At 40.1% G+C, this 22,708-nt stretch overlaps 1 long non-coding RNA gene across 3 annotated transcripts; it reads right to left on the bottom strand.

The window, feature by feature from the left end:
- Positions 1 to 1,786: 1,786 nt before the first annotated feature.
- LOC138983935 (uncharacterized) lies at positions 1,787 to 21,778 on the bottom strand. Of its 3 annotated transcripts, none has more exons than XR_011463511.1 (7): positions 21,712 to 21,778; positions 11,928 to 12,010; positions 6,766 to 8,533; positions 4,991 to 5,024; positions 4,581 to 4,715; positions 2,670 to 2,883; positions 1,787 to 1,962 (listed from the first exon to the last, which is right to left on the bottom strand). It is a non-coding gene; the product is annotated as an uncharacterized lncRNA (long non-coding RNA). The 3 variants fall into 3 exon arrangements; XR_011463512.1 differs by lacking the exon at positions 21,712 to 21,778 and having other exon boundaries at positions 6,766 to 8,103; positions 8,382 to 8,533; positions 11,928 to 12,118; XR_011463510.1 differs by lacking the exon at positions 21,712 to 21,778 and having other exon boundaries at positions 11,928 to 12,118.
- Between the last annotated feature and the right edge of the window lie 930 nt (positions 21,779 to 22,708).

A 22,708-nucleotide genomic window follows, 5' to 3' on the forward strand; every position in this document is an offset into this window, starting at 1 on the left:
TTAGTCCTCTTACATCAAATCACAGTTACTTCTCTAGTACAAACATATCAATACAAAATAATCCTCCTATTTCATTCATGGTATATACACTAATGGTAAATAAGGTAAAATTTAGAGAGCTCTTCTTAGAGAATCATGAGATTTTTTTGCAATAACTTTTATTCTCTCTTCATGCTGTTTAAAATACTAAGATGGGGGAAATACAATGAGAAACACAATTATCACTAAATGTACACTATGGCATATGTATCACTGTTTTCAAAAGTTCCTTGTACTGACACAGGACACTACACAGAGCAGAGGGTCATTTTCTCACAAGTACAAGAATGACTTCCAAAGTATGGTCTCTGAACTGCCTATAGATTTTTCTCCTTACCTTCAGTGGAAGTGATAAACTAACATAATCATCTATCAAGGAAGGGAAATCACTACCAAATACCAGAATACCTACTATTAGTAACAAGAGTTTTTTTTGATTTTTTTCCTTGTTGGGAGGGGGACTTTTAAAACTGTATTCTAAAAAAACAACTTTTTAAAGTGTTCAAAAGTGATTTTTACAACTGATGTCGCAGTTTTTTACAAACTGAAAAACTGTAAATGATGTGAAAATGTCACTGACAGGATATTGGTTAAAGAAATGACAGTGGAGCCAAGAACAGACTCTGATTCAGGCACTGAAGATGATGACGTGCATGGAGGGACAGACACGCTCACCCCAAAGCAGAGGGACTTGGTCGGGTAGCGCAGTCGATGGGGGCGCACCCGTGGTCTGCCTGGACTAAACCACAATCAGGGTCCCGGCTCCTTTGAGACAGTCACAAAAATTTGAGATCAATTCCTATGGAAAATATTAAAGGCCTCTCCTTGGATGAGGCCATGGTGTGTCCCTACCTGACTGCTGTAGACAAATGGATTTGAATTACAAATACTACTTTCCCGAGCTCTTCCTGAGAGCTTTTCGTTGTGGGAGATCTGCTGCTAGGACCTCAGGGATGGGACCCGGTCCGTGTTTGAGAGGGACATTGGCTGGGGGAGTGAATTCCTCTGCTTTGAGATGCCACTTGACAACTCTTCAGAATGAAGGACAATCAACTTCAAGAGTGTTTGGTTTCTACCAATTGCTGGAAAAAAATTCCGTGGGGAGCATTCCTGCACTTCTAGAGGATGCCAGTTAACACCTGTCCTTGAGGACTCCGCTGTGAGGGAGAACCCAGCTGGGAAAGCTGGAGCCAGCTCTGAGCTGTTCACAGGGCAGGTGGCCTGGAGGGCTGACAGGCACAGAGGGAGGGGGTCCACGACTCTCAGCCACCTGCCGGATTGAAGGCCAGAGGTAACTTGATGTAAAATTAGGCACCATCTTCCCTCCCCATGCCCCTTCTCTTCTAGACCTATTCACTCACCAATGGTCCCTCAAAGCAGAAGGATCTGTCGCCTGAGGTGAGTGGAGAGCTTAGCCTCCAGTTTCTACACCAATCTCAACCCTGTGGTTTCTCAGTAACTATTGTGTGAGCTACTGACGTGACCTCTTCCTCTCTCTGCTCAAAAAACTGCACCCAGCATTTCAGGATTATAGAATTCTTATTTCTGGCCTTGTTACTTGGGGAATTTTGAATTTCTTTGCTTTTATTTTTAAAAAGTAACCTAAAATTTCCTCTAACACTAAATAAATGGCACAATACTCAGTAAAATGGTACTTTTCCAACATAAAGGGGGACATTATAAATAATATTGATGATATAGTGTTAGAAATTTGAAATTTTCACCACAGATTACTCTACCTGATTCCCATTATTTCTCACAGTCTTCAGTTCCTTTTTGAGTGTTTGGAGAGTGAATTCTAGTTGCTGTTTCATTTCAATTTCTTTCCTATATTCATCTTCTTTTCTTCTTAACTCCTCCCTCATTTTTTCATATAACATATTAGAATTTCTTCTATTCCCTTCTTCTTGCTTTAAGGTGAATCTGAAAAATTTAGAGAGCTCTTCTTAGAAAATCATGGGATTATTCACTCTTGCTGCAATAAATTTTGTTCCCTCTTCACAATGTTTAAAATAATAAAATGGGGGAATACAATGAAAAACACTTAATAATGATCACTGTTTTCATACACAGGGTTAAGAATCAAATTGCATGAAACTTTGTTTTTATTTTGTCTTGAGAAAAATGGCTACTTCATACATCTGTGGGTGGGAATGTAAAGTAATATAAACTTTTTGAAGAATAGTTTAGAAATATAGATCACAAACATTTTGAAAACTTCTCATACTTTAACCAAATAAGACAATATTATTAAAGAATAATGTATTCAAAATATATTAAAAAGGCAGAAATGAATTGATAGAAAAGATGTTCCTTGCAGTATTAAATAGAATACAGAAAAGTGAAAAACAACTGAAAGTTAATTTGGTAAATAACTAATGGGATTTCCATTATGGTGGACTCCTGTATGGTCATGAAAATGATGATTTGGAAAAATATACATTAAGTTATTAGATGCATTCACTGTTAAGAACCTGCTATATTATTTCCAAGAATTTCACACTCCACAATACATTTTCTCTCCTGTAAAATCCAAGAGGATAAGTTAGTCCTTATAGAACACCTACATCTCTGCAGTATTAAACAAAACAACAGTTCAAGTATTTCTTTAAAAGCGAGATGTACAGTACCTCAAGCTGCTGAGCTCTTGTTCCCACATTGCTTTCTGATGCTCTAACTGTGATTTTACTTCTTTGCTTTCTGACAGCTCTTTTTGTAGCCCACGAACCTTACTTTTCATTTTGTGATTTTTTTCTCTAAGTAGTTCACAGTGGCTTCTTTGAAAAGCTACTAATCTTTCACAGGAAAAAACTGCATCCCAAATTTTCAACAAGCTACCAGAATCTGCATGATGAACAAAACAAAGATAGAAACAAACAAAAAAAAATTATGTGAGTAATTTTTGAATATAAAGAACTGTGCCTTTCAGTTACTCATCCAGGCAATGAACAAATATTCTCTATAATGTGGAAGACATTATTCTAAGATCTGAAGATAAAACAGATGCCCCTGGCTCTTGTTTAGCTTGAAGTCTAGTACAAGAGAAAGACAAATCAAATGATTGTGACCTCACATAGATACTCTAAGAAAAGAGAGTTCTATGATCACATAACAGAACTTGACACAGACTGGGTCCAGGAAAGATTTCCCTGGGGAAGAGCTGTCAGACTGAGAAATGAAGGACGAGCAGGAAGTAGGGATCAGAGTAGGAGGAACAACCCTGTGGACAGTCTCCAGCTGCCATATGTTTTTAACCAAGACAGAGTGAACAGCTACTGATTTACCTTCCTGAGTGGAGTGAGCAAAAACAACACCGACAAAATACATTAAACAATGATTTTCATGACAAAGGACTTCAGGGAATGAAGGACAATGATCCTGGAAACACACGAGGTTAGCCTAAGGAACGCCCCAGCTCACTGCCTGGAGAGAATTTCCAGGCCCCGACATGGGGAGAAGGGATGGCAGCTTAGTGCACCAGACTCCCCAAGTGGAGGTGATGAAGCTGAGAGTCTGGGGAAACCAATGTGGGCAGAGATCACAGATCAGAACCGTGGAGAGGAGAGAGTGGGACACAGAGAAAAGGACCCTGGAGATCTGAGGAGGAGCCCCTCAGGTATTCAGCAGAGGAATGAACAGTGCCCATCTGTGAGAAACCACCTGAGACCAGGAGAAACCATCTGAAAAGACTACAGGAAACCGTGACTGGTGCTCACTCAGTCCCAGGAATTCTATCTATTCTCATGAGCCAGGCTGGAAAAACTCCTAGGTACCAGCAGAATGAACAGGGTAGTCAGCAAGGTCTGGCCTCCAAGGCAGGAAATAATCAGCCCTAGCCCCAGGGCCCCTCTGGATGCACCTAACACATCATGAGAAGCAAGAGCACAGAAGGATCTCTGGAAAACTCTCAATATTTGGAAACTAAGTCACACGGATCTAAATAACCCTTGGATCAAAGAGGTAATGAAAAGAGAAAATAACAAAGTATTTTGAACTGAAAGAAAATGAAAATGTTAAGACCAGCAGACATTTTAGGGAACTGACAAGCTGATTCTAGAATTTATGTAGAAAGAAGGGTGAAAACTCAAACCAGATGGAACCACACAATTGTGACCTTTAACCACGCAGCAAAGAGAGGCAACAGTTGGGCTTGAAGCAAGGGGGTGGCATCATGAGACCTGAATGTTTACAAATAGGCAATAATTACAGTTGCTGTGCAGACCGAGGTTCTGCCAGGTGGAGTGGCAGGGAAAGAAGTCCTGAGAGTATTTCAGTGACTCTAGGAGGAAAATGATGCTGACCTGACCGTGGGTGGGGGCACAGGAAAGAAGAGTCAACAGAAGGTACAGTGAGTGAGAAGGATCATAGGCCTGTGGCTCAGAGTATACACTCACGTTCATGCCCTTTTAACGCAAAACAAACTTCTGGGATGCACAGCACTGTAGCATATCCCTGGCTCTAGAGCAGACTGACAAGGTGTGCATATATCACTCCTCGACACACAGACAGGCTTTCCGTTAACATTTACACTGCGGGCCTACCTTTACGCCCCACGTCGAGAGGTTCTACTTCCAACGGGAATTCGTAGAGTAAAGCCCATCGCCATCCTCAGAAACAGTCTCAGACGACTGAGTTAAGTCATCCAGGTCATTCACGTAATTAATTTGTTCTTTGACCTACACGTAAACAATACTGTTTCACAATGTCCTTAAAATATGTATAAATATACCAAGTGTACAGAGGTGATAAAACTCTGTACAAAACAAAAACAGACATTTCTTAAAAGAAGAGATTTTTATCAAAAGCATAACTTTAGCAACAGTGTTTCTGAATGATGTGTTCAAGGTAAACTTCTCTACAACAAAGGAAGATTTCCTATTTTACCACTACTCCTGTGACAGAGCATTTTCGACAAGGATAATGTTTTTGAAAGTTCATTTTTTTACTATACCTTCTTCTTTCCATACGGTGTTTTCCTTGCAGGCCTAAAAGAACAAATGATTCTTTTCAGGCTAATATTAAATATTCAAAAATACAAACAATACCTAAACTTTTTCATATAAACTCTTTGCATTGGCAAGTAATTGTCTATAAAGGATGCAGAAATAAATAAGAGCAGCATTAAAGGACACAGAAAATATATCAGTAATATTAATAAAGTATTAAAGTTAGATCCAAGGAAAAGGAAAAACATAAAGTTACTTGCGTTGTATGATAGGAAACTATACCAGTGTTTTTGCACCTGTCCTTTTCCAGAAGAGCTAACTTTTATGGCAATACAACCTATCTGGGAGGTATTCCTTCAGTCCTTCTAAGAAAGAAACCCATTTGAATAACCAAGCTATTAGCTTTTGAGGACGTCGTATGCATCAGCCATGCATTATTAGAAGCACTTGCCATGTCCTAAAGGCATTTTCATCCCCACAGTCATTCTGGGAGATGGGTACAGGAAGAAATGGAGCACACAAAGGCTGAGGAACGTGCCCAGGCCCACTCAGCATGTCACCAACAGACCCAGAATTCAAACCCAGGAAGTCTGGCTTCAACACGGCTCTTCCAAAATATGCTGAGAAAGTAATATTCAAAAAGCCTTTTTAAGTAATATGATAGCAAATGAATCTATAGGATTTTTTCAGATCTAGCTATAGCTATAAATAATGATTTCTGAATCTTAAAACATATTTCTCAAAAATTAAAGACTTCAGAGGTAGGCAAGCCTGCAAATCTACTGTCAATACAGTTTTGTTTTCTGTAAAGAAATTCATCAATAGGCCTTCATTCACCCATTCTGCTGTTTCTTCATGCATCTGACATAGATGTATTGAGCACACAATATGTGTTAATGACACACTTAGTAAAGGAAGCACGGGTTCTGTCATTTAGATCTTTGTCATGCAAAAGGAATAATTTGTGAAAGACTGCTAATAATGTTTTTCTATTGAATATAAACAAAATCTTCCCCTTTTCCCTGGAATCTATAAACAACTATGAAGTTAATATGATGTGATGTTTCAGAGCACCTTACAAAATCATAGCTACTCACCATGTTACTATCAACTAGAATCATCAAGGAATGACCATATCCTATTCAGTATAGCCTAAGTGTGTGTAAATTCACAATTATGTAATTTTTGAAAATCTATATATGATAGAATTAACTTAAGCAATCATCTGCATATTCCATTACATAGGAATACTACACTTCAGAACCAATGAACAAGCCCTTACCATAAAACTATACATGAACAGAAGTATTACGTACAATTAGTTTACTGTAATAGTTTAAAGATAATGTCATACAATCAATAAGCTTTCTAGTATTGGAAAAGCAAACAAGACTAAACTAAATAAACATGCCCTCTGCTGGCTCATTTCCAAGAGCATACATACTCGAGAAGCTCCCTTCTTAACATAAAACAAGAAACACCTGTGAACTCCACATTCCTCTTCAGTTACCATCCAGTTCTTCATTGCCTGTCCCAATAATATTCCCTACTGAATGTTTTCGTGTATTCGTTACAGTCCAGCTTCCAAGGGGACTATTTACTGAAATGACTTCCGGCCAAAGGCACTGGTCCTCACCTCAACCTTTCAGCAGGGTTCGTCCACTAGAGTTGAGCAATCTCTTGTCTTGGCCTGAGCACTGTATAATGCTGCTGTATTTCCAGAAGAAGTATTCAGTGCTAACATTTCTTCCCCTACAAACAAGGAATCTGGAGAATGTACCTGTCATCACCCTGATCCACTTCCCTTAAAATGCCGCCATCATTCACGTGCAGCAGACCACCAGTCAGTGAATCGGTCTTTTCAAATATTGGTGCAATCACACGTTCTTCCGGTGTCCATTTGTCATCGTTCTTTTTCTTTACTCCCTTCCTGTGCACACCAGGATCGCTACTTTAAAAAGTCCACAAAAAAGCCAATGTTTTCTAATAATTCAACTGATAAAGAATAAAAAAACAATTCTTATAAAATTCCAACTCTTACCCATCTTATTAATTCACAAAACAGTTATAGAGTACCAACCATATGCAAGAAAACAAATTCCTCCTTCAAACACAGATATGATTATGATACAATATGATATATAAAAGTTGACATATGAAAGTGATAAGTGAAATAAGGAAGGATTTGCAGAAGAAGTGAAGAGAGGAGGTCATGAGAAACAGAAAAGGGAGAAAATCATTCTACTTGGAGATTCGAGTGTGAGCACAAACATCAGGCACAGGGCATCTGGGTTGTTTCCAAGGAACCTGGAAGGAAGAGCACAAAATACATGGAAGAAAGGAGAGAGATGCATCTGGAAAGACACTGAGAAGAACCTCAAGGGCTACACTGCAAACCTGGAGTCCCCTGGCTAAGCGCCTTGACTCTTAGACATGGGAGCCATAAGTAGATTTACACTATATTTTTTTATTTTGCTACTAAATATAATAATGGTGAATTTAGGGACTTCCCTGGTGGTCCAGTGCTTAGGAGTCCACCTGCCAATAAGGGGGCAGGCGTTCCAGTCCTGGTCAGGGGAGATCCTGCGTGCCATGGGGCAACTAAACCATGCTCCATGGCTACTGAGGCCAGCACCCGAGAGCCCACGCTCAGCATCAAGAGAAGCCACCACACTGAGAAGCCCAAGCACTGCGGCGGCAAAGACCCAGGGCAGCCAAAAATAAATGAAAAAGAGAATTCACAGAAAAAAGCCACACTTAATTTAGGTGGTATTTTAAGTGACATGAGGCACATATACCATGAAAGAAGAAACCAAGGAAATATTTGGCCAGGGGAGGAGAGCTCACTTTTAAACCACCCGCATGATGCGGCGACAGCAGCCTCATGGCTGAAAGACCGACGCCTCATGGGGTCTCCCGCCACCATCAGCAATCTGGCCTCCTCCATGGACACACTCAAAGTGCTAGGAGAGAAAAGCCTGCCAGCCAAGGGACTCTTTCCAGAAAAGCTGTCTTTCAGAAATGAAAGAGAAATAAAAACCGTCCCAGACAAAGCAAACCTGAGGAGCTCATCACCACTAGTCCCGCCTCGTGAGAAACGCTGAGAGGAGCCCTCAGACTGAAATGAAAGGATGCTCATTAGTGACAAAACACATTTAAATATACAACACACTGAGTAAGGCAAATAAGCAGTCAAATCCAGAATACTCTAATATGTACCATGGTGGCATGTTAACAAAGGAACTCTAGTAATAAGGCTAAAGGACAAGAGTATTAAAAATAACCATATCTCTAGTAAAATATAAAATCTGTACATCACAAACATTAGCTCAAGTTAGAAATTATTTTATAGGAACATAAGAAGGGACGTGCTGCTAAATATTGATACAGGATTACCTATCAGAACCCTCATTCTGCATAGCAGGAAACTCCTGGTTGCTGTTTCCTCCACGCTTTCTCTGCTGAAACAATCCACTCTCATCAGCAGCATCGCATACGTTCTCTGATACTTCCACTTCACTGCTTTTGTGCTTCTTTTCTTCTTCAACCTTTAATGGAAGTTTGACACTAAGAATAATTGCTGTGTATTGATTATAAAGATCTTTGTTTTCAATTTTATTATTTGACTCAGTGCTCGCCCTGAACTTAAGTGATAAAAATATTTTTGTGTTTATTTTAATTTTATCACTTACAAGTCACTGAAATCTTTGTAAAATCTGCTCCTTTCTGTTTGAGGAAAAGAATCAAAATTCCCAAAATTTCAAAAATGGCGTTCTTAATAAGATGCAATTATTCATATTGTCTTCCCCATCTGACTGGCAGAGACAGAGAAATAAAAAGACAAAGACACAAAATCTGTCCTCTTTGGTCTTTACCACCTGGATTTTCCATTAAACAGCCGGATGGAGAGGATGTGACACCTTCGTGCCTCAGAAAGGAAACATTCTTCTCTGCACTAAAGCTATTCTTTCCCCTCTGCCTTTTATAATTCTTTTTTCACTTGGATCTGGGAGATAGCAAAAAAGTGATGGTGTTCACTAAATTAAATGAACCAGAGTTTACCAAAACACAAGGAGCAGAATGAAACTGAGGAGTTGTTAGTTAGTGTGGAATTCTGGAATATAAGTAATGCTTCCAAATTCCACATGCAATAACTGTCAAACCTTACAGCTAGAGGGTATAGATATAATTACCTAGTAGAGAAGGAAATGGCAACCCACTCCAGTGTTCTTGCCTGGAGAATCCTAGGGATGGGGGAGCCTGCTGGGCTGCCATCTATGGGGTCGCACAGAGTCAGACACGACTGAAGCGACTTAGCAGTAGCAGCAGCAGCATTGCCCCACTATTTACCAAAAACAGCAATAAATCAAAAAATGTTCAAGGTTTTGTTTAAGGCCCCTAAACTGGCACTCCCTAGCATTTTATGGCACCAAAAGAGATGATACAATTCTGGAACATTGAATGTTATGTATTACCAAATGAATTCATCAGATTAATCAGGTAAGTTAAAAGCATGACTTTGGCACAGTAACTCAATGTCTTAGTTGTGGGTAGGGATCATCTCTTTTTTTTTTTTAACAGGAGAACACATAGAGAGTTTTTTTTTTTTTTTTTTTTTTGTTTTTTTTTGTCTTTTTGTCTGTTGTTCAAACTCAGTCAAAGCACCTCTTACACAAAAGAGCAAAAACAATTTTTCAAAACCTATTACTGAAGAAGAAAAATCTCACAGCATCTCAGAACTCAGTCTTCTCCTTTGTAGGTAAACACTTAATTTTTTTTTTTTTTTTTTTTTTTTTTTTTTTTGCTCAGGGTTTATACTACCTATGGGCTTCCCTGGTGGCTCAAACATTAAAGAATCCACCTTCAATACAGGAGACCTGGGTTTGATCCCTGGGTTAGGAAGATCCCCTGGAGAAGGGAACAGCTAGCCACTCTGGTATTCTTTCTGGCCTGGGGAATTCCATGGACAGAGGAGCCTGGCAGGCTACAGTCCAAGGGTTTGCAAAGAGTTGGACCTGACTGAGCAACTTTCACACACACACACACACACACACACACACACAACCTATGTAACAAAATCACACATGTCAAAACTTCTACATTTTAGTAAACAACATAATGGAAAGGTCTGTCTCAAAAGAAACATTTGAGAGTGCTGATTAAAGCATATGTGGGAGCACATGTATTTGTTATTAAAAAGATCCTGAAGTGGCCATGCTGGAAATCTAAGTGCCCAGCGATTGCAGAAAGCAGAGAAGATCACACGTATTCAACCACAATGAAGAGATTAGAGGGAACACATGTTCATGTCCCATCTCTCAGTGAGTGCTTTCTTCCCATTCTATGGAAATATAACATATTTAACCCAACAGAGTTAAAGGGGAAAAAAAGGCACAAAACCCTAGCTGATTATTCTTCTTAAGCAATTTCCTTGGTGCTTATTCTGGCTCAGAAGACCACGTGGTACATAGCTAAATGAGTTTCCCAGTCCATATGAAGACTGCTGCTACTGCTAAGTCGCTTCAGTCATGTACGACTCTGTGACCCCATAGACGGCAGCCACCAGGCTCCCCCATCCCTGGGATTCTCCAGGCAAGACCACTGGAGTGGGTTGCCATTTCCTTCTCCAATGCATGAAAGTGAAAAGTGAAAGTGAAGTCACTCAGTCATTCCGACTCTTAGCGACCCCATGGACTGCAGCCTACCAGGCTCCTCAGTCCATGGGATTTTCCAGGCAAGAGTACTGGAGTGGGGTGCCATTGCCTTCTCCAATATGAAGACTGATGGAGAACAATTAGATATTAGAATTGACTGAAGGACAAAAGCCATGAAAATAGTTTCCTGAATTCCTGTTATTGAGATAATAATCGATTTCTACACAATTACCTCTTTGGATGACCCCACTTTATTCATTAGTAGAAAATCAAAAGGGACCAAATCATCAAGAAAGAGAAAAACCAAAACAAGAATAAATGAGCCTGCATCTCTTTTGGAAGTTGAATTTTCTCTTTTTCCAGAGCCAGCAACTCTACTTGTAACATGTCTATTTCCTTCTTAAACCTCTGTATATCCTTCTCTAATCCTTCATTTACATACACTGCAGATGCGCCATGACTATTAGGTGGAGAAGAATTCCCATTTTCTAATTCGGGTTCCATGCTTTTATTGTCACTAGCACTGCAATTATCCGCATGCAGTGGCTTCTGGAACCAGTCCTGTATTGCTTTATTCTTCAGATCAGCATTCTAACAACAGCAAGGGGAACGTGAATTTTTATTTGAATTATATGTTTCATCTTACCAGGGTAGACAAGCCACAGACTAGACTGACATGCCTGTCCCGTGTCTAATTTCTGATTAGTGGGATCTTGCCTCATATTTTGTGACATTTGCATATCAATCTCTTGGTCTTTCACTTCGAATGTAACTACTGGCTCCCCTACTTTTTTATTTTCTGTATCATTATAAAAACTCTGCTCAATTTTCATAAACACATGTTCAATGTCTAGTTGATAATTTTCAAAGTCTACTTTATTTTCAGGGAAATGAAGCTTTGAAGATGAACGACAAGTCTATCCAAGGGACCCAGAATTTACAGACCACAGAAAAACATTTTTGAGACTGGGTTCTTTTTGTTCAGGAAATGCTTGGAATACTAGTGAGACAGATACTCCAAATGCATCTTTTTCTTCACAATCAGGTATATTATTTGTGAGATTAGGAGATATTTCCTTTTGGTTTGTTCCTTCTTAAGGCTTATCACATAGTGGATCTTCCTCATGAGAAGCAGTAATTTGGTATTCCTCACAAAATTTCACTGAACTTCCACTTTAACTCATTTGTGATGGGTTTTAACTTATCTTTCCATTCTAATTTGCCTTGTTTGATACACTTTTTCTTATACAGCACTACACCAGAAATTGAAATTTACAGTTTTACATACCTGTGCATGGTTATTCTCATCTTCATCAAGTTTTCCTTGTTTTTCCTCTGTTATCATTTCCAAGTCTAGTTCTCTTGACAGATCTGCATGTTTAGTTAAAATTACTTAGAATGTTTAGATAAAAGACATAATCCTCATTTAAAACATAGATCTAAAATATTGTATGAAATGACAGATTAAATCAATCTTAATCTTCAGCTGAATATTTACTTCTTTAAGAACTACTTCCAATGACCTAAAAACTTCAACAAACCATTTGGGAAATACCAGATGTCACCAGGTTACAGGCACACAAACAGCTCAAAGATTCAGTCACAGATTGATCCAAACATCAGTGAACAAAACAATCAGAAACCAAACAAAATACAGGACAGACATATAAAGTCACCATATATTCTCTTCTCTACTTCATAACAGACCTTTTTAACAATGTGCCAAGCATCAACTGCAACATTATTCATGGTTTACAAAATTCCTCTTACTTTTTAGCTTTTATCAGTTCCTTCATCTGAAAGGCTTCCCTCTACTCTTCTGACAAATTACTTTTCATCTTTTAAGGCTCAACCTGCTTTGTGAAGTTGTCTTTAATTACTGCCATCTTTCCCCTGATAAAGAGGTATGCCTTTCCTTGTAGCTACCTTAGTACTTTAAAGATTTTTCTAGTGTATCTTTCTAGATTTTCCTAGTGATAGATATAGATCTGGACTGTAAATTATTTCTTTACATGTCTCTCCTCTTGGCTCCTAGACTGCAGAGGACAAGCTCTTAAAAGTCACCTCAGTATATACAGCATTTTTTTAATTTATTTTTTTATTGAAGGATAACTGCTTTACAGAATTTTGTTGTTTTCTGCCAAACCCTCAACATGAATGAGCCATAGGTACACATATATCGCCCCTTTTGAACCTCCTTCTCATCTCCCTCCCCATCCCACCCCTCTAGGTTGATACAGAGCCCCAGTTTCTCTTATTCAATCATTATTTCTCAGGTTTCCACTCAGTACTAGACACTGGAGTTTAACGAAAAATGTAGAAAAAGGTGTCAGGGATGGCTTTTCTAGAGATAATGCCTGAGTGCAGACTTACACAGTTCAAGGGAACAGAGGGCACGAGAGGGAGAGCATTTCAGGCTGTAGCAAGATGGGGAGAGAAGCACACACACCACAGGGTAGATATCTGTCCAAAGTGAAGGGATGGGACTGATGAAGGTCATGGCATCCGGTCCCATCACTTTGTGGCAAAGAGATAGGAAACAATGAGAACAGAAACAGACTTTATTCTCTTGGGCTCCAAAAGAAATGCAGATGGTGACTGCAGTCGTGAAATTAAAGGACACCTGCTCATTGGAAGAAAAAAAGGTATGACAGACTTAGCGTATCAAAAAGCAGAGACGTTACTTTGCTGACAAAGGTCCGTCTAGTCAAAGCAAAGGCTTTTACAGTAGTCATGTATGGATGTGAGAGTTGGACCAAAAAGAAGACTGAGCACCAAAGAACTGATGCTTTTCAACTGTGGTGTTCGAAAAGACTCATGACAGTCCCTTGGACTGCAAGGAGATCCAACCAGTCAATCCTAAACAAAATCAGTTCTGAACATTCATTGGAAAGCCTGACGCTGGCACTGAAGCTCCATTACTTTGGCCACTGGATTCGAAGAGCTGACTCATTAGAAACCTGATGCTGGGAAAGGTTGAAGTCGGGAGGAAAGGGGATGACAGAGGATGAGATGTTTGGATGGCATCACCGACTCCATGAACGTGAGTTGAGCAAGCGCTGGGAGATGGTGAAGGACAGGGAAGCCTGGTGTGCTGCGGTCCATGGGGCCGCATAGAATCAGACAGGACTGAGCGACTGAACAACAACAGGGACAAGTGACGAGGGCGCCAGCAGCAGTTCAGAATTCTAGAGCAAAGGACTGAAAGGGCTAGAGACAGAGGGTCAGGCAGAAGTCAGACTGTGAGAGCATCAGTGGTGCTTTAAGAGGTCTAGACATTAACGTGACTCAGAGTGCCTCATGGTCACGTGTGCTTTTGAGATTGGTGACTCTAAACACCATGGGAGGGAGGAATCTGAAAGGCACACGAATAACCGGAGGAAGACGAATCTGAAGGCATTAATACTGGGAACAAAAAGGTGACACAGGCCTGAACTGAGGGAGTGTTTACAGAAATATTTAGGATATAAAACTTTCAGGGTACAGTATAGAATAAATCTTTAAGAAACCAATGAATGTACAAATCCAGGGACCCTGAAGGAGTAGGTACTGCTCGTTGTTTTATAAAATGTATTGACTGAGAAGAAAATGATCAACATGAACTGACTGAAGTGGCTTCTATCTATTTTGTAGTTTTCCTATTTCACATCGTCCAGTGTTGAAGGGACTCATGTAGGCATTTTATTTGAATTTGTTTTTCCTGGACCTACCAAGCTCATGGAAAAACAAGAGCAAAGACTCAGTTGTATAGATTAAAAGAAAAAAAGACAAACATGTTGAGTTTAGAGCCTGTAGTCACTATTCTAGGAGATAACTGAGAATATTCTGTAAATGCAAGGTGAGGATAGAAAAGAAAAAAGTACAGGAATGAAAAAAGAAACAGTGGATGATTTCTTACCATAGCCCTGACTGTATGACTGATTAAGGGCACTAAATTAATTAGTATTTATGGACAACACATTATTAGATGTGGTTACTCAATAGACTGGGCGTCCTAGTAGAATCAGAATTGACTTGCTATATACTGCTTTTCAATGATACAGCACTCCTTTATACCAACCTCCCTTGTGAACTCTTAATTCATTACAAATACTAAAACAAGTCGATATACTATGTGGACACAGCTGAGAAGGAGGTACTAGGTAGCAAATTTCCCATGACTCCCATTCCCACTGGGAAAGCCAATTCTAAAAAATACAAAGTCACAGAAAACACAAGAAATATTTTAGTATTTGGTATCAGAGTTGCTTTTGCAGTTATACTGAATATAATCATAACTAATGCTTATGAATTGACAGCCATATAAAAACATTGCTACAAAGTTCCCATTTTGAGAAGGCAGTCTCTAGATGGCTACCTAGTCTCCCAACTAGTCCCAGAGTTCTAAACATAATCCTGCTACCCACTCTCAGGTATATGCTAAATACCAGCCTGAACGAACTTACTTTTTCCTAACTCTCTTTGTTATTTATTGTATTACTATGACCAGAGGGAGAATGCAAACACCTTGCTAAGAGGTACTGATTGGCTGCAGGTTGCATAAAAGTAGTCAGCACAAGGTAGACTTTGCCTCAAAATCTAATTTGGAACCATCAGAAGGACGATAAGGCTGTGCCCAGGTGGCCCAAAGCTGAGTGTTCTGGGCTTCTGCATTACCTTCTTTGCTTCCTGTTTCCTGGCAGCTCCAACTTGCATAGCTGACTGAGTAAGTAATTCCCTACTGGGAACACCACTGCAGTTTTCATCTTTGAACTCCTGGAGTCTACCCAAACTCATGTCTATTGTGTCAGTGATTCCATCCAACCATCTCATCCTCTGTTGTTCCCTTCTCCTCCTGCCCTCAATCTTTCCCAACATCAGGGTCTTTTCAAATGAGTCAGCTCTTCACATCAGGTGGCCAAAATATTGAGTTTCAGCTTCAACATCAGTCCTTCCAATGAACACCCAGGACTGATTTCCTTTAGGATGGACTGGTTGGATCTCCTTGCAGTCCAAGGGACTCTCAAGAGTCTTCTCCAACACTACAGTTCAAAAGCATCAATTCTTCTGCGTTCAGCTTTCTTTATACTCCAACTCTTAACACCCATACAGGACTATTTTTCAACATACAAATATATTATTAAGAAAATGTATATCTACCTTATTTTACACTTAATTATGCCTTATAATACTGTGTGCTCTAGAGACCATGGTTTTAAAAACACTTTTAATGAATGCTACTACTTTAATTAATGTTACAAACCTAGACAACATAAAAGCAAAGACATCACTTTGCTGACAAAGGTCCATACAGCCAAAGCCATGGTTTCTTCATTAGTCATGTACAGATGTGAGAGTTGGACCATAAAGAAGGCTGAGCACCAAAGAATTGATGCTTTCAAAGAGTGGTGCTAGAGAAGACATCTGAGAGTCCCTTGGACACCAAAGAGATCAAACCAGTCAATCCTAAGAGAAATCAATGCTGAATATTCACTGGAAGAACTGATGCTGAAACTAAAGCTCCAATACTTTGGGCACCTGATGTGAAGAGCTGAATCACTGGAAAAGACCCTGATGCTGGGAAAGATTGAGGGCAGGAGGAGAAGGGAATGGCAGAGGATGAGATGGTGGGATAGCATCGCTGATGAATGGATATGAACTCGGGCAAACTCCGGGAGACGATGAGGCACAGGGAGGCCTAGCGTGCTGCAGTCCATGGGCTCACAAAGAGTTGGACCCAACTTAGCAACTGAACACCACCACCAATGACAACTTCTTTAATTACAATGAGGTGTCTTTCCTCAAATTATCAATATCTTCAGAACTCATTTTTTAAGCCCTGGATAGACATCATAAACTTATATGAGACATGATAGTCTTGTGGGTGACTAATTGTTTCCACGTGAAAATAGGATAAGTCTAGGACCACACTGGATCTAAAGAGCACAGAGCACCATGAAGGAAGAATGAACGAAACACAGAAATATTTGCTTAAAAAAAAAAAAGGAACTCTCAGGTCTAAATTTCTTAAGAGAAATCAAAGAAACAAGCAAGAAATGTAAAAATGAAACTTTAAACCCATGTCAACACAAGGGTCCCTTTATCATTTCACATCCAACCATGCCAATGGTTTAAAATGGTGGTTCTGTAGTGTGCCCTGAGAATCCCTGAAGTCCAGAGACCCACTGGGCCAGGGGATCCAAGAGGTCAAAACTCTTTTCACAACAACTCTAAACGTTTCTTCCATGCTCAATTATGTTCTGAGTGCACACAGGAGTTCTCCAGAGACAGGATATGTGATATCAGAACTCCAATGACTAATGGAATTAGCCATTATGATTGTGTGTGCCTGTATTTTTACGTTTTTTAGTTTTATTTTCCAGGAGTCTCTGGCTGAGGCAAGGGTTGGCGGTGGCCTGCTGCAGGGTCAGGGGCACTGAGTGCAGCAGTGCATGCATGGGACCTGTTGAAGGAGGTGCCATTATCTTCATTACCTCCACCATAGTTTGGCCTCAGGTCAAAAAACAGGGAGGGAACACAGCCCCACCCATCAACAGAAAGTCTGATTAAAGATTTACTGAGCATGGCCCAGCCCATCAGAACAAGACCCAGTTTCCCCCTCAGTCAGTCTCTCCCATCAGGAAGTTTCCATAAGCCTCTTTTCCTTATCCATCAGAGGGCAGACAGACTGAAAACCACAATCACAGAAAACTAACCAAACTGATCACATGGACCATAGACTTGTCTAACTCAAGTGGAATTATGAGCAAGCCATGCCGTGAAGGGCCATCCAAGACAGACGGGTCATGCTGGAACGTTCTGACAAAACATGGTCCACTGGAGAAGGGAATGGCAAACCACTTCAGTATTTTTGCCTTGAGAACCCCATGAACAGTATGAAAAGGCAAAAAGATAGGACACTGAAAAATGAACTCCCCAGGTCAGTAGGTGTCCAATATGCTATTAGAGATCGGTGGGGAAATAAATCCAGAAAGAATGAAGAGATCGAGCCAAAGCAAAAACAACACCTAGCTGTGGATGTGACTGATGATGGGAGTCCAGTCCAAGGCTGTAAAGAGCAATACTGCATAGGAACCTGGAATGTTAGGTCCATGAATCAAGGCAAATTGGAAGCGGTCAAGCAGGAGATGGCAAGAGTGAACATCAACATTTTGGGAATCAGTGAACTAAAATGGACTGGTTTGTGGTTTAGTCCGTAAGTCCTGTCCGATGCTTCTGAGCCCATGGGCTATTTGTAGCTTGCCAGACTCCTCTGGTGATAGGATTTTCCAAGCAAGAATGCTGGAGTGGGTTGCCATTTCCTTCCCCAGGAGATCTTCCTGACCCAGGATTCAAACTTGGGTCTCCTGCATGGCAGGTAGATTCTTTACCGACTGAGCTACCAGGGAAGCCCCCAAATGGACTGAATGGGTGAATTTAACTTAGAAGACCATTATGTCTACTACTGTGGGCAAGAATCCCTTAGAGGAAATGGTGTAGCCATCACAGTCAACAAGAGTCCCAAATGCGTACTTGGATGCAATCTCAAAAATGACAGAATGATCTCTGTTCGTTTCCAAGGCAAACCATTCAATATCACAGTAATGCAAGTCTATGCTCTGACCAGTAACACTGAACAAGCTGAAGTTGAATGGTTCTATGATGACCTACAAGACCTTCTAGAACTAACACCAAAAAAATGTTCTTTTCAATATAGGGGACTCAAATGTACAAGTAGGAATTCACGAGATACCTGGAGTAACAGGTAAATTTGGCCTTGGAGTACAGAATGAAGCAGGACAAAGGTGAACAGAGCTTTGCCAAGAGAACGTACTTGTCATAGCAAACACCCTCTTCCAACAACACAAGAGAAGACTCTACACATGGACATCACCAGATGGTCAGACTGATTCTATTCTTTGCAGCCTATTCTATTCTATTCTTTGGAGACGCTCTATACAGTCAGCAAAAACAAGACCAGGAGCTGACTGTGGCTTAGATCATGAACTCCTTATTGCCAAACTCAGACTTAAATTGAAGAAAGTAGGGAAAACCACTAGACCATCCATCTATGACCTAAATCAAATCCCTTAGGATTATACAGTGGGTGTGGCAAATAGATTCAAAGGATTAGTTTTGATAGACAGAATGCCTGAAGATCTATGGATGGAGATTCCTGACATTGTACAGAATGCAGTGATCAAGACCATCCCAGAGAAAAAGAAATGCAAAAAGGCAAAATGGTTGTCTGACAAGGCCTTACAAATAGCTGAGAAAAGAAGAGAAGCTAAAGGCAAGGGAGAACAGGAAAGATATACCCATTTGAATGCAGAGTTCCAAAGAATAGCAAGGAGAGATAAGGAAACCTTTCTCCGTGATCAGTGCAAAGAAATAGAGGAAAATAATAGAACGGGAAAGACTAGAGATCTCCTCAAGAAAGTAAGAGATACCAAGGGACCATTTCATGCAAAAATGGGCACAATAAAGGAAAGAAATAGTATGGACCTAACAGATGCAGACGGAGAAGGCAATGGCACCCCACTCCAGTACTCTTGCCTGGAAAATCCCATGGATGGAGGAGCCTGGTGGGCTACAGTCCATTGGGTCGCACAGAGTCGGACAGGACTGAGTGACTTCACTTTCACTTTTCACTTTCATGCACTGGAGAAGGAAATGGCAAACCACTCCAGTGTTCTTGCGTGGAGAATCCCAGGGATGGGGAGCCTGGTGGGCTGCCGTCTGTGGGGTCACACAGAGTCGGACACAACTGAAGCGACTTAGCAGCAGCAGCAACTACAGATGCAGAAGATATTAAGAAGAGGGGGTAGGAACACACACAAAAAAACTATATAGAAAAGATCTTCATGATCCAGATAAGCACGATGGTGTGATCCTTTACTTAGAGCCAGACATCCTGGAATGTGAAGTCAAGTGGGTCTTAGGAAGCATCACTATGAATAAAGCTAGTGGAGGTGATAGAATTGCAGTTGAGCTATTTCAAATCCTAACAGATGATGCTATGAAAGTGCTGCACTCAATATGCCAGCAAATCTGGAAATCTCAGCAGTGGCTACAGGACTGGAAATGGTCAGTTTTCATTCCAATCCCAACGAAAGGCAATGCCAAAGAATGCTCAAACTACCGCACAACTGCACTCATCTCACACGCTAGCAAAGTAATACTCAAAATTCTCCAGGCCATCCCTCCATAGCACATGAAACGTGAACTTCCAGATATTCAAGCTGGATTTAGAAAAGGCAGAGGAACCAGAGATCAAACTGACAACATCCACTGGATCATCAAAAAAGCAAGAGTTCCAGAAAAACATCTACTTCTGCTTTATTGACCACCCCAAAGCTTTTAACTCTGTGGATCACAACAAACTGGAAAATTCTTAAAGAGATGAGAATACCAGACCACCTGACCTACCTCCTGAGAAATCTGTATGCAGGGCAAGAAGCAACAGTTAGAACTGGACATGGAACAACAGACTGATTCCAAATAGGGAAAGGAGTACGTCAAGGCTGTATATTGTCACCCTGCTTATTTAACTTATACACAGAGTACATCATGCAAAATTCCAGGCTGGGTGAAGCACAAGCTGAAATCAAGATAGCCGGGAGAAATATCAATAACCACAGATATACAGATAACACCACCCTTATAGTAGAAATTGAAGAAGAACTAAAGAGCCTTTGGATGAAAGTGAAAGAGGAGAGTGAAAAGTTGGTTTAAAACTCAACATTCAAAAAACTAAGCAATGCATCCAGTCCCATTCCTTCGTGGCAAATAGATGGGGAAAGAATGGAAACAGTGACAGGCTTTATTTTGGGGGTCTCCAAAATCATTGCAGATGGTGACTGCACCCATGAAATTAAAAGACCCTTGGTCCTTGGAAGAAAAGCTATGACCAACCTTGACAGCATATTAAAAAGCAGACACATTACTTTGCCAACATTGGTCTGTCTCATCAAAGCTATGGTTTTTCCAGTGGTCATGTATATATGTGAGAGTTGGACTGTACAGAAAACTGCACACCAAAGAATTGATGCTTTTGAAGTGTAGTGTTGGAGAAGACTCTTGAGAGTCCCTTGGGCTACAAGGAGATCCAACCAGTCCATCCAAAGGGAATTCAGTCCTGATGCTGAAGCTGAAACTGCAATACTTTGGGCACCTGATGTGAAGAACTGACTCACTGGAAAAGACCCTGATGCTGGCAAAGACTGAAGGCAGGAGGAAAAGGGGAAGACAAAGGATGAGATGGTTGGATGGCATCACCCAGTCGATGGACTTGAGTCTGAGTAAACTCCAGGAGTTCTGATAGACAGCGAAGCCTGGTGTGCTGTAGTCCATGGGGTTGCAAAGAGTCGGACATGACTGAGCGACTGAACTCAACTGAACTTCCATATAGTAAACATCAACAGACAGAAACAAAAGTTCCTTGGAATTCTCAATAATTTTTAGAAGTATAATAGGACCCTAAAGCCAACAACTGTCAGAATCACTGTTTCAAAAGATTATGTCTATCAAATAGTCATTAAAGTATGATTACTTCCCCTACTTCTAATAATCAAAGACACCACAAACACACACACACACAAATGCACACACACACAAATGCACACACACACATAGTCTGCTAATGAAAATATCTGATTGGCCTACATTCATCTGTGTAACAACATTATAATGAAATAATTACAAGCTGAAATACAACTGACATATTAGCAAGTGAAGTTTTACTCAAGGGAAAGGTTAGAGTTCAAACAAGCATTTGGGGCACTGGAAAAAACTTAGAGTCTAAAATTTAATCTCTAAGATTTCCTGAGAATTATAGAGATTCCAAACTGAGAACTTCAGAGTGTCAAAATGTATACAGAAACATCTTGAGTTGAAGCTTATATTTTAAAAATTCTTGTTCTTATGCTTGTATCTTTTGTTTCAAATCACAGGTATCAACAATAACATTTGCCTTATGTATGTCCAATTCTTCAATTAAATTTGCAAAGAAAATGTTAAAAGCATGAAGACTGAGCATTTCAAATAGTTCAGTGTCCCTCTTTCCAGAGTTAACTGTGTACTGCAAAATTTACCTGAAATGGATGTTTGGAAATCCTTCATTCTGACTGTGTTATTAGGAACAGAATCTTTCATTCTGACTGCTGGCTGAATGGGGTTTGGAAACAAGTTGATTACTAAATAATGTACATAGGAGACAATCCACAGTTCAGATAAAATTATAAAAGTTTTTACCTTCACGTTAGGATATTTCCCAGGAGACTCTAAGAGGAAAAAGGGACACAGAGTTAATTACATGTAAACATGAAAGCCAGCTGTACATTCATGCAGAGTTAGTACCGAGCAGAATCCTCGCGCTCAGCCTTGGCACTGAATACATTCCGTTTTAGTGTCTTGTTTTTAGGGGGATCTTAGGACACTGGTAAGACAGACATAGGAATCCACTAAAGATAGTGAAGAAAAAATAGGAATACAGGTTCACCAAAACATGCAGTTAAGATTTCAAAAGTAACATTACGTTTTCAATGGCTTTATAAAACATTAAAGTGCACACAGACCAATGTGAACGTGCTGACTGATGAGGAGAAAGTGGATCTGAATCAGAGGAGCAAGTCATGAACCCAAGAACATAAACGTGAAAGCTGATGGTAAAATGCAACAGCACATCTTGAATGCAACACAGCAGTTATCATTTCCACCATTATGCGATAAGTATTTATCATGTTCTTCAATCTGTCCAGTCATTTAAGAAGTGCACAGCTGGGATGACAGTTCACCAGAATGTATAATTCATTTCTCATCAAAGACAGAGTAATGAACTGATTAGCCTGGATATACACTTGTAGAAAAATGGCTCATAAAAATATTCATTTTTTTTTCCCATATCCATGTGGGCTACTGGAATGCCTACTTGTCTTGGCTCCTCTAGTCTAGCCATCTTAAAGTTTCTCAATCCACTCATGCAGGAAGGTATATAAGACACATCTAGGAAATAATGTATAATAAATTCTCAATATTTAAATATAATTATCAAAAAGGAAATAATATATTTAATTGCCAAAGAATTATTAG

The sequence above is a fragment of the Bos mutus genome, unplaced genomic scaffold (genome assembly GCF_027580195.1).
Source record: "Bos mutus isolate GX-2022 unplaced genomic scaffold, NWIPB_WYAK_1.1 CTG419, whole genome shotgun sequence".
Taxonomy (NCBI): Eukaryota; Metazoa; Chordata; class Mammalia; order Artiodactyla; family Bovidae; genus Bos; species Bos mutus.